The sequence below is a fragment of the Diadema antillarum genome, unplaced genomic scaffold (assembly GCF_040938485.1).
Source record: "Diadema antillarum isolate AM-2024a unplaced genomic scaffold, OU_Dant_1.0 scf00000114, whole genome shotgun sequence".
Classification (NCBI taxonomy): Eukaryota; Metazoa; Echinodermata; class Echinoidea; order Diadematoida; family Diadematidae; genus Diadema; species Diadema antillarum.
Genome location: NW_027271003.1, coordinates 2,518,942 through 2,532,657, shown reverse-complemented (window position 1 = coordinate 2,532,657; position 13,716 = coordinate 2,518,942). Strand labels below are relative to the sequence as shown.

At 38.7% G+C, this 13,716-nt stretch overlaps 1 pseudogene; it reads right to left on the bottom strand.

Annotated features, from left to right (window-relative positions):
• LOC139719732 (uncharacterized) overlaps positions 1-13,716 on the bottom strand; it is a 29,582-nt pseudogene that overhangs the window by 8,891 nt on the left and 6,975 nt on the right.

The following is a 13,716-nucleotide window of genomic DNA, read 5'->3' as shown; positions in this document are numbered from 1 at the left end:
AATAAGGGAGAAATTAAAAATACGATTTCAACGATGCTAATGATAATGGTGCCTTAAATAACAACGATCGTGATAGAAAGAATTACCACGATAATCATCTTAAAACTTTCACACATTCAATGGTTGATATACTCAAGGGAAAAAAAAAACAGCAATCACTGATACCAATTTCCTGTTATTATCCCCTCACATGTCCCTTTGTTCACCGTGGGTATGATGAACCTGTATGTTCTTAGTAGAGTCGGTCGGGGCGACCATTAGTATGACTGCTCTGAACTAGTCGAGGCCCTAGCATTACCAAAGTATCTATCTAAACCTTTGTTTGCTAACAAAACTATAGTTAGATCTACAAGACTATTATCAGGTATAATATCTTTCTTTCATCTAAGACTATTATCATACATAAGTATGATGAGTTATAGATAGCATAACACACTTTCCGAAAATCAAGAACAAGAATGTAATCTTATGAGCTGTTCAAATATTAAAACCAAATTGCTCAGCAAAGCTTGAGTAGATAAAATAATAATAATAGTGGCCTCTTATAAAGCGCTGAAGTCAATCAATAATGATTTTTGACAATCGAAATGGCTATATTAGTATGAGTCCAGGGCCCCGTTTAATCAAAAGATATAATCGATTGTAAATTCCCTCACAACACAGGCTGCCATAGACTTATGATAGAAATCAATAACTAATCATAACTCTTCATAAAACAGGGCCCAGGCAAGTCAGCCTACGTTTCATTACAAAGAGGATATGCCACATTAGACAGCGATTGCATGGTCCAAGTTAGATTGATATTTGTTACATTTGATCAAATATCATTGCTTTTCCTACACATACTCATGCCCGTTGTCGATGGCGTGGTCGAGGCAGTTCAGACCATGTTTGTCTCGGAGAAGAATGTCGGCATTTTCGCTGTAGACGAGGAGTTTGACCATGTCGGTGTGACCGTTTTTACACGCGAGATGAAGAGGTGTCATCTATGAAAAATATTGTAGTTCTTAGCACGTAATCATGTTCACATCAACAATTAACATATGATTTCAATTTCTTGATTATGATGATGACACTTTTGAATGTACATTTTTTCATAATATACATGATATAACACGACGATTTTACACCCTCAATTAAACAGAAAATGTAAATACAATCGCCTCAGGATACCATTAGCGAAACACGAACGATTTTTTTAAATCAATTTCCAAAATCTCTCCTTTGTCACAGTTTTGGTAAACTGAAGTTGACCTTTTCCCTGTTCCCTGAGTTCAAGGTATTCGTTAGTAAACGTCGTCAATTTTGTGCAAATTCTAATAATTCTAATTCATAATGAAATCTGAAATTATTTAATTGATAATATAGTCGAGTGTCCCCACTTCTCTCACCCCCCCCCCCCCCAAAAAAAAAGAGAGAAAAGAATAAGGAGGAGACAGGAAGAGTAAAATACCTTTAACATGTCGTCAGCGTTGATGTTAGCTTTTGACTTTAGGAGCAGAGTTACTGTACGGATCCAGCCGTTGGCGGCAGCATAGTGAAGAGGTGTTCGTTCGTTTCCACTCTCAAAATTCCTGCAGTGAAAGTTAGAATCGTGTGTAAAAACACCTGAAGCTGCAAAAGAAGTCGGATATCATCATGATATTGACTATTATTGGTAGAAGTTGCCTCCAATCCATTTTATCAGGCCGAACTTCGAGGTGGGTGTAATCGAGCATGTACGAAATGGTAAACAGTTAATGATGCAAATAGACTATGTCATAGATTCAGTGTGTAAGATCTTGAATCGCCACAACCCCATCTGTCAATTGAAGTTATAGTCATCTCATCTCACGATTAAAATAATGAAAAAAAAGATGACCTCATGTTCCATCAGATGCAAATCCTTGCTAAATTTAAGTTCCTCATGTTTTCTTGAAATCAGTAAATAACAATCCCGATTCGATCAAACTTGAAAGGTTAACTTTGACTACTCCCGAGGAAAATAGACATAAAATGAATCAGAACCCCGTTTCAATAACAAGGTACGGTAGTTGTTATAAGGTACTGAAATCATCGCATCTGATTGGCTGAAAGTGAATTTGTCAAACAAATGTGTCAGTTCTATAACTGACAACAACTTATATGAAACGGGAATGGCAGCGTTTTTTGTTCTGTTCCTTGTTTCGAGGCTTGTATGACATTGGCATCTTGCATCTTGTCACTCACTCGTCGTTCACTCTGGCCTTTGCCTTGATGAGCTCCTGGACCGTGATGTCGTGCCCGGCTTCTGCGGCGTGATGGAGCGGAGTGTTGCCGTCATCGTCGCATTCATCGACCACCTCCCGTTTCCATCGAATGAGAGCTGTCACGGTTCTGCAGCGGAGAACGGGGAAAGAAGAATGAGGGAGGAAAAAGTGGGAAATTAGGGGTGAAGGTGATAGGCGGAGTTAGAGACACAGGAGACAGAGGAAAGACATAGAAACGGAGAGTGATGTTTAGGAGAGGGGGAGAGATGGAGTGAGAGATGGGAATATATAATTTATGTAGGAGAATAAAAGGTGATGTCCCCATTAGATGATGTATAGGCGATTATACGTTAAAACTGTAACGCCTCCCTTAGGACGAGTAACGAGCATTTATTTATTTTTTCTTTTCATTTCATGTATTGGTTTCTGCAACTTTTTCATGGACGAAATCTCAGAAAGAAAATACATTTCCAAAATACGAAACTAAACATGCAAAATTTGATCTGTGTTTACTTTCTTAATACATGAGGCGTAGGTGCATGTACATGAGGGGCTAGAAACGGGGGAGGGGGAGGGCGGAAGGAGGTTGCTTGATAATAAAGTGAGTTTTAAAGCTTTTATACTATGCTTAGGGTAAAATGTATTCAATTCGTTACATATTGATTTTATTCATAGGCTAAAGTATGATATTTTTTATTTTATTTTAAAGAAGTTAGGAGGCTTAAATGCCTGAGGAAATTCTGCAAGGAGTTCAATTTGCCGGAACCGTGAAGTCTGAGGACTGTTGATGCGCTAGCAATATCCTGTGATGATTGAAGTGGATATTGTTGCATGTATGTGTTGGGTGTATATGCAAGTGATCTTTGAGTGACGAAAAATTGTAAAATGCTGAGGGAAGCATTTTTTAATGATAATAAACATAGCATAACTTCTGCTGTTTTAGTGAGTACTTATGATAATATACATTTGGTAGTAAATTTGATTCCAGTTGGACTCACTCAGTGTGTCCGTTCTTCGATGCGCCTTGGATGAACTTTGTGATGTCGTCATCGCTCATGCCATGTAGTTTGCGGCCTTGGTGAAGAAGTAGCTAAATCAAAGAGAGAAAAACGAATGCAAAGCATCTACGATTAAAGTTTTTGCCCTTTACTGCCAGAATTCGTGGAACTTTACGTATTCCAAGCGATCGAGGTAATAAAAGTATCCCAATGAAGGTCATATGCCTTATATATATATCTTTTGCTGATCAGATGGATATCCTATCAATTTCTCTTCGAAGTGGCACAGAATAAAATAATAAACAAATAAGAATCCCTAAAATTGTGCAATACTCATCTAGTAGAGGGCAAATCTAAATGAAGAAAACGGAAGGAGAGTGGACTGGTGGAAAAGAAAAGAGAAAAGGAAGGCGTGATAGCAAGAGAAAAGGAGGACGGGGACAAGGGAAAAGGAAGAAAACACGGGAAAGGAAAGAAAAGGAATGTAAACAAGAACAAAGAAAAAAAAACTTGAAATGAAGAGGCATGAGAAGAAGAAGATGTGCACGATGAAACAGAGGCAACTGTAAAGATATAGGAAAAAGAATGGGTAGAGGGGAAGTATCAGGAAAGGCACCATTGATTTGGTGAGAAAAAGTAACGAAGAAATACAATTGAGGTATTACTAAGCTAGAAAAGCACGACAGATAACACGCGACCTACCTGCAAAGTATCGGCCTTGTTCTCTTCTGCCGCCCACTTGAGTAGCTCGGCGGCGGCGTCCTGGTTGTCTTTGGCGTTCGTGCTCGTGTCCAGGTTGCGCTGGTAATCGAGCAGGGCGATAATGGTGTCAAAGCTTTTGGAGTTGGCCGCCGTCTGGAGAGGTGTCAGACCCTCGTCGTCTGCTAGGCTCATGATTGCCCCCCTGAGAGAAAGAGAGAGAGAAGAAAAAAAATTCAAGTTATGTAATGTGTTCAAATTTTTCATAGTTCAAACGATTTTGCAATATTTGAAAGAATAAATGCAATACGTCCAAAAAAATACAATCGATTTTCGCATTGATAACTTTCAAAATGATTGATTCGTCTAAATGCTATTTCAGGGAAAGAAACTTCTTTCCAACATTTTGCAGTAAACCCCAGTCAATTCGGTTAAGTGGTAAAAGAGAATTATGGATTGTTGTAAAGCATGTCATGGGCCTGTTTCTTCCAAGTTCAGCACTCGGATGCTCTTGGAACTGTGAACACAATGGACAGAACTTGGAGGGAAGGGATTCCCGACTCGCTCTACAAAGATCCTCATTCCTCTTCGACCACTGAAGCAAATCGGATGGTGTTTTGTGTAGGATGTGGGTAATAAGTTACATTGTCATACCCTGAAATTGTATTTGGATTGACGCACTATTTTCATAGTTATTGTTACGGACGGTCTCGTTGTAATTTTTTTAGACTTACGGTAGAAGAAAGTAAGCTTTGTTTTGCTGAAGAATGATGGACAGCATAAATCTTTCACACCTTTGGGCGGATATTCGACACTTACTTTTCGATCAAATATTCAGCAACTTGTTGATGGTTGTTTGCGCATGCAAAATGCAGTGGGGATAGATAGTCCCAGTTTTGGACGTTAATTTTCGCGCCCTTTTCACATAACATCTTGACCATTTCCAGACGGCCGACAATACAGGCTTCGTGGAGGGGAGTGTTGTCGTTTTCGCCGCCGTAGTTGAGCACATCTTCGTCATCAGAATCGGAATCGTCATCGTCCTTTTCTTCATTGTCTATTTCGTCACGCTGCCCAGTTCCCACTGTACAAAAAAAAAGAGACCAACAGTTCTATTTTTTTTTTGCTTTAGCTTTAGGAAAACATACATCGAAGCACACTATACGCGCATGTGCACACGCACAGATATATATATATATATATATATATATATATATATATATATATAAACTAATATTATTTAACAGATATATACCTATTACATTTCATTTCTTAATTGAAATGATAGGAAAGCCTCTTTCGGTCATGTCTCCGCCTGCTCTATATAGCATTAGATCAATAAGATCACATATTATTCCTAAGCAATACCGGACGCACTGCATGAGTGAAGATGTCTGCACTGCCAGTATAAGGAGGAGAGAGGGAGATCAGATTTTTTTTTTATTTATTCTTTAGCATTTCATGTTTCACCAAATTAAATCGCTGTTTATTTTTTTTTTGTTCTGTTTTTTAAGCTATTTTTGTAACATTGATTCGCTTTGTGCATGTATTTCCCTTATTGGTTTATCATGCTTTTTTTTTCAAAGTATCCCTTTCGGTTATGCAACAGCCTTACAACGTAATCCACTGAACAACATTTACTACAAACAACATAACAACATGATAATTGCTGCAAAGATATGGAATGGCCTTCCACAGTCTATCCGCAGAGCTCTTACCACAGAATCTTTTAAAACAGCCCTCAAGACCCATCTCTTCAAATTGAAAAACTAGCCAATGTGTAAAAATGTATGTTTACACATTTGGAGACAATTACTTCCTGGAACTATTTCTTTTTATTTTAACTGTCATATCACAAGCGGTGCACCCATGAAATTTAAGCTGAATTATGTATTCATTTTGGAGCAAGCGCCATGAGCGACTGACTTGACGGATACCGGCGCTATACAAGACTTCATCATCATCATCATTAAAGACACATACACGTAATTAAAAAAAACCAAGATATGAAAAGATAAAAATAGGCCTCAATGCAATCATTATAATTTTTCCTGGTGGGGAGGCAATAATAATTACTCACAGAGATATCATTTTCTATTCATATTAAAAGAAATGGCAGCAGCAACCACTGCATTTCAATTCAGAAAGAAAGAAACGAAAAGAAGAAAAAGACCAAGGCCCTGTGCCTAGTCTGTCGACCTTACCGTGTTCCAGAGCGAGTTGGACCAGGTCTTTGTGGCCATATCTCACCGCCTCGTGAATCGGCGCCACAACGTTCTGGTTGGTTTCTACCAGCAGCTGGGGGTGAAAGATAGCATGACATTTTTCTGCTTGCAGTTATCCATGTAATACAACAGTAGTAACCATTCTGATAATATGTTTCGTACTTTAGATGTAATATACACAATGATAAATACATACATGCATAACATCTCATGAAAGAGATAGGGATGAATGGAGAGGAAGAGATGAAGAATTAATGACAATCTCACCTCAGACAAGCATTTCTCCTGCTTCCCCTTCTCGATGATTCTGCGGGCGACCTTTTTGTTGCCCTCCCTGAAGGCGAAATGGAGTGGGGTGTCGAAGTTGTCGTCCCACACGTTCAGATTGGCGCCTTTGTTGATGAGCATGAGTGCGACGTCCGTCTTCCCGTAGAAGCAGGCGGCAAGGAGGGCCGTAATGCCGCGTTGGTCCACGCACTATGATGGTGCACCATGAGCCAGGTCGTGTGTCGAACACGTTGCAAAGTAAAAGTAAAGCTTAAGTGATAACAGGATTACTGGACAGTTATTTTTCACGGCTTTAGCAGAGACAACGAGAGTGCTATATTTGTTGACACAAAAGCTGCTGTGGTGGTATTCGCAATGGCAGCATTTACACGGTCAAAACAACGTTTGACATTGATGGTGAACGCCTGAGCTTAAGAAAATTCTGAAGTAATGATGGCATTTCCGAACAGCTATTGTCTTTTCCTATATCAAGGGCAATGGGAATGTTAGCTATCGACACAAATGCTGGACATGTGGTTGCATTCTGATAGCAGCATTCAGTCAAATCAATGCTTATAATTGTTAGGTCCTACGTTGTACACATCAGAGCTAATGTTTTATTCCTTTTTGATGTTAGAGGAGAAAAAAAAAAGTTATTAGCAAGGTTAGGGCCTACATACCTCAATATCTATAGCTTCACTCTCTAGCAGATGACTCGCCGTTTCGGAGTTCCCGAGCGAAGCGGCTATATAAAGTGGAGTGCGCCCTCTGTTGTCTTGGGCATTTACTTCTGCCCCACCGTTCACGAGGATCCTCGTAACGCTGTCGCTTGGCGCTTTTGACATCCTCCGCTTTGCCCCTTCTGGAAGCTTCGAGAGCCTCTTCCCGACTTCAGACTGCGAAGAGGAATGATTTTGTTTGCATAATAGTTACAGATTCGAAGTATACTTCTAGATCATACGAATCATGGCTATCATCACTATCCTTATCATTAATACATCACTGGTTAGAAGCATTTTCGTTGCAATGATGATAGCAGAAGTCTCGTTTTCATCATCATCCCCCAAACAACAACAACAACAACAACAGCAAAACAACAACAACAAAAAAACAAAAAAAACCACATACGCACAAACACACACACACACACACACACACACACAAGAAACTGAATTTGGATATTTTTATTCCTGTTCGTTGTTCGTTTATTATGTTTTTCCTGTCGTGAAGAATATTAAAGGGAACGTAAACCCAAAGAGCAATGTGGATTGAGTGAAAGCAGTAACATTAGTAGAACAATCAGTGAAAGTTTGAGGAAAATCGGGCAATCGATGCAAAAGTTATGAATTTTTAAAGTTTTGGTGTTGGAACTGCTGGGTAAGGAGACTACTAGAGGTTATGACGTATGAGAGGACTACAACATGAAGAAAATATAAAGGGAATTCAATAGAAATTCATTTTTCATGAAAATTACACATTCCATCAACTTGATACTGACATATGTTAGGGGTAGCACTTATTCCCCCCGTTTTCTGAAAGCGGTTAGTCAAGTACTCTTTCATTTTGCTATAAAAGTGATTTTTTGTGAAATTCCTTTTATATTTTCTTCATATTGTTGTCCACTCATACGTCATAACCTCTAGTAGTCTCCTCATCCAGCGGTTCCAGCACCAAAACTTTAAAAATTCATAACTTCTGCATCGATTGTCCGATTTTCCTCAAACTTTCACTGATGTGTTCTATTAATATTAATGCTTTTACTCAATCCACATTGCTCTTTGGGTTTGCGTTCCCTTTAAGCATGTATCGATGGTCCATCACTAATACCTGTTTTTGTTCCCTTTTCGTTATTGTTCGTGAACAACTTCACTGCTCGCTTGCGAACAGTACAATAAGTCATTATGTGCCTTTTCGCGTCGTAATGGGAATGAAACCATGAGAGGAAATTCCTTAACGGACCAGAACGTCACACCCGTCAAAGACGTTGCGTGAGTCGTAAAAAGAAATTATGGTTATTCTATAATATGTTTATTATTATGATAACTATAATAATGTAATTCGATGAGCCACCTATTAGAATTTAGACATTCAAAATGAAAAGGTACAGACTCAAAATGATAACTATGTGATATGTTTCAAATAACCTAAAAACAAAATGATTAAACGAATATGTAGTTCGTATAGACCGATTCGGGTTCGTTGAGGGCAGCAGACAATTTGTGGCACTGGGCGCAGCCATGAGCTCATTTTGCGGTGTCCCAGCCGACCCCCCCTCCTCTCCCCCACCCCACGGGCAACATGTTTATCGCGCACTTGTAACAAAGGTTCGCGCACTAAGCAAACATTCGCGCACTCAGTACGAGACGCCTATTGGCTAAAGCAACCATGCATCGGTTTTTCATTCCGTGCGCGTGCTAATGTAGGGAGAGGGGTGGGGGAGTGGGAGGGGGGGGGGGGGGTCAGTGCCGTACGGCACTGGGGGGGGGGGGGTCGGCTGAGATACCACAGTAATGGCGCTGCCCATGCCAAAAATACACATAGCGCGTCACAGAATCGGTCTATAGATCCCCCTTTAAGATTACCTTGGTTTGGTCTTTCTCCTTTCTGGCTGCTGCGGCGAAATGAAGCGGTCGTCTAGAAGCCTCGCCGATGTCATTCACGTCTAAATTTTACGAAATCATTGTTAGGATGAGTTTACTAGGTTGGCAAACAAAATCAATATTGTCATGACAAGTCAAGATATCATTGAGTAATGACCGTTGATTTATAAAGACATACAGAACACGGGATCGGAACGTACAGAGGTACAATGTACTAGTTATGCTGCTACTTTTATGACAACACAAAAGCAAAGTTGTTGAAATAGGAGAACTGCTGTAACAGAAGGACTAGTATTAGAATTGGGGCTTTGAATACAGAGGTATAAATCTATGTCTATGTCTAAATGTACTAATTTATAAAATGAATAAACTTTAATTAAAAAAAAATATTGCTAAAAGTATACGTATAAAAGTGTAAGATACATTTAAGAAAAAGTCCAGATATTGCTTTTGCTCATCATCGCCCCAGGAGAAAGGCTTATGTTAACTTTGACACATGCCAGACATCATTAGTTATCTACAGAATGTAATTTTAAGAAAATGACAAGTTAGTGTATGAAGAAATGCCAATAACCTCAAGTTAAAAGTTAAACGGTTCGCTCCACCTCTAAATTGGAATTGACAGACAGAATCGGGACAGAAGAAGAGTCAGCCTGATCATAGAGTGCTATTTCTTTTTAAACGCATCTCTGGACTCCACTTTATCTGTAGGCCCTTATTATGTATTCAAGACAAAGACTAGATGGACATTGTTAGATTCATTAAAGTTGCACAAAGTGAAATAAAAAGCACAATCATTGCACGCTAGTCAGAGAAATGTGTAACACATCTGAAAGTCAGAAATATTATTTGGTAACTATATATTATAAGAATTTCTAAAACTCTTTGACAGAGACAAACAACAACCTACAGACGAATAACAAAAAATCTAGAGAAAAAAGAATATACTACTCATTGTGAATTATTATTGTTATTATGATTATTATAATGATTATTATTATTATTATTACCATTGGAATACTAGCAATGAACGAGAGCATAGAAAGATGGGACAAAAAAAAAAATACCTGCTCCCCGGTTAACCAGAAGCCTGACCATCTCCACGTTATCACTTTGAGCGGCATAATGGAGGGCGCTATAGTTTTTTCCGTCGTGTTCATTGATCTCGTTGTTGACATCATCGTCGTCGAGTTCATTTAGCAGGGTCCGGAGGTTTTCTAGCTGTCCAGAGCGGGCAATCTGCGGGTAGGGCAATGATGGTGCAATCAGCGAGTGCTATAGGGTTTCAAGTGCAACTCTTTATGGAGTATAGACATGGTAGAAAGCCTATCTTATACTAGTCATGTACCATTAGTGACCGCGCATCACAAAACGAACAAAAAGTCACACACACTGATTTTCTGTGAGGACTGACAATAGGTGGAAAGGCTCAATTTCGTCAATCTTGACTCTTTTATATTTTCTGAAAGAGCAAGTCTTCTTCTACTATGCTAAAATTTGGTAGCATAAAATGAACAGAAAAGTGTGATTTTTAGAAGTTTATCTCGAACATTTTTTTTTAAGAATAGAGTGATTAGGTGTGTCTTTAGAGTCCCCCTTTCATTTCTTAATAAAACCCTGTACACACTCATCACCATCAACTCTAATAACTTTAGCATTTGTTTAGAAAGGATAATGCTCCTGATTTCAAAGTTGACATTTATCATGGACAGAATGTGTTAATAGAACATGCGCAATTAAAGCTTAATCTGATAATCCCTTCATTGTGGTTAAACCGGTAGTTTCATCCTGCTTTTTTGTCCCATTCATTGCACAGGTAGCACGGCTTGGTGAAGATTAAACGCTTGAATTGACACTGTGCTTCAGAGCCTCTTTTCTCAGTTCACACTTTTCTTGAATGTGTGCTTTCTTTCCAATATCAAGATAGGTTAGGAGAGTAGATATAATTCGAGTTATACATCATTTTAAAGCTTGAAGTCTGCTCTTTCTGAATAATGCTCTTAACTAGAAATCCATTTCTGGCGACTTTTTGTTTGTTTTGTGGTGCAGGGTCATAGGTTCCTTTTGATATATGCCTACCTCTCACCATTGGGATTACCATTCAATTCAGGGGGAGATGCAGGAATTCCATAGAGGGGGGAGGGGCGCCTTTACAAAATTAAAGGGGGTCGCAGCCCCCCCCCCCCCCCATTTTATTTTTGTTTGTTGTTGTTTTAGCAAAAATAAAGGAGGCTCACGCCCGGTGAGCTCCCCGGGATCCGCCACTGCAATTACCATTATCATGATCACAGAACGGGTGGAGAGAATCCTGCAATATCATTGGTCGAGAGCAATGTATCAACTTTTATTGATTTGTTCTAGCTTTCAATACACAATTTTTCTGTTCACGTGGAAAAACCTATCATTGACCTGCCTTTCAAACTCCAGTTGCCAGTAGGATCATCATAAATATTTACCCTTCAATTACCATTAATATTTCGATGTCTTTCAATTTTATACACGTAAATTTCCTGTCTCGGCGATATTCGTACGAAACAAGCCTACCGTTGGCCCACCTTTCAATTACCATTATGTCTTTGGGACTAACACTGGACGTAACAAATTTTTACCAATTATATCATACTTTCAGCAATAAAATTTACTGATCCTAATACCCTTAACAATACTTAAGGAAGCAAACTTACCATTGACCTGAAATTTCACTTGCTAAAGTCTGGGAGGTGTACCCTCCCTGCTAAAGGCCATTAATTCCGACTACACCATGTGATTGTATCACTTATTTCCTTTTTGTTTTCTTAATACACAAGTCCTTTCCAGTTACCACTTTTGATATTTTGACCTCCCTACCAATCACCACTAGCCAATGGCATATACCATTCTATCATCATCAATTTACTGTAAATTTTGTTTATATGTTTTATTGCAAGGGTAAAGCTCGTGTCTCGTTTAGGGTAAGAAGGCAACAACGCACCTTGGCGAATTTTACGTCGACTTGTCATTGTGCGGTCCGTGTCACACAAAGCGCTGAATGTTCAGCAACTGCACCTTATCAAATCAATGAATTACATTTACATGTAGTTGAAGCGGTAAAGCAGAAGGCAGAAACAAATCGTCTGTAGTTTGTTTCCTTGTTTGTTTTTTGATTATGCAACAACTGGCAGAAATGGGATAAATTTGGACAAAATTATCTTGCCTCATTTCCATTATTGAGCTTCTCAATTGTTCACCCTTTGAGGGTTGCACTATGAATTGTTTTGAAAATTAAAAATGTTGTGCATAGGACTACATAACGAATGAGCTATCTAGATACTATTATAATATACAAGACAATAATCCCCTGGGTGCATGAGTGATAAATGTTGGTGGTGTATATATATTTTCCTCAGTATTGACATCGATCTAAAGATGCCTTTCAAAACATGCATCCTTTCTTTGTTTCATCACATGAATCATAGCATACTGTTCCGTTTGAGTGTTATTTTAAATGTTAATGTCTATCATGTCTATTTCAGCCTTTAAGGGGGGGGGGGGTCGGTATGCCTAAAAATAGCTGATCTATGAATCGATATAGTTATACAACATAATTATTGCAAAAGCTATTGAATAGTCTTTTCTTCTTATTTTGAAAGCCACCCAGTTATGCTCGGCACAAGTTACAGTGTTTTAAACAGAACAGGTCTCGGCCCCTATAGATATAATAAACATGTAACTACGGTGGAGCACTGTTTCCAGTGCCGAGGATTTCTACACACGCAAAGTTTACACTAAAGTCTCTGTATATTGACTTTCACCAGTGGCCAAACTTAAGCCCTGTGTACAATGATTGTATCCGTCGCTGCATTGTGAATCAAGGGCGTCAAAAACTTTGTCCTTTCGTGTGCAACGAATAACAATACCAGGTATGCAACGGATGACACAGTTCCGTTTTCATTCTCTCTCATTCCCTCAAACCAAACGATATCCGATAGTGAGACACACGATTGTGTAGTGCGATAAACAAAAACTCTATTCGCGGTTGAATTATTGTATTCGGTTATGTACAGTATGTATATCAAGAGCCCCCCCCCCCCCCCCCCCCATCAACGCCTGTTCACGTGTAGGCTACATGCATGTACACACTTTTTTTTTTCAGTGATCTTTTTATTAATTCCATTTCCTTTGAGAATATAACAATTAAAAAAAAAATTACACACATTCTACATAACATCTGTCATAAATCATGTAGATATTCCTACAGTTATGAGACATAATCCATAATCCATAAAACCTTGTTTGTTTTTTTATTATGCAACAACCGGCAGAAATGGGATAAATTTGGACAAAATTGTCTTGCCTCATCTCCATTATTGAGCTTTTCAAATGTTCACCCTTTGAGGGTTGCACTATGAATTGTTTTGAAAATTAAAAATGTTGTGCATAGGACTACATAACGAATGAGCTATCTAAATACTATTATGATATACAGGACAATATCCCCTGGGTGCATGAGTGATAAATGTTGGTGGTGTATATATATTTTCCTCAATATTGACATCGATCTAAAGATGCCTTTCAAAACATGCATCCTTTCTTTGTTTCATCTCATGAATCATAGCATACTGTTCCGTTTGAGTGTTATTTTAAATGTTAATGTCTATCATGTCTATTTCAGCCTTAAATTAAAGGGGGGGTTCGGTATGCCTAAAAATAGCTGATTTAT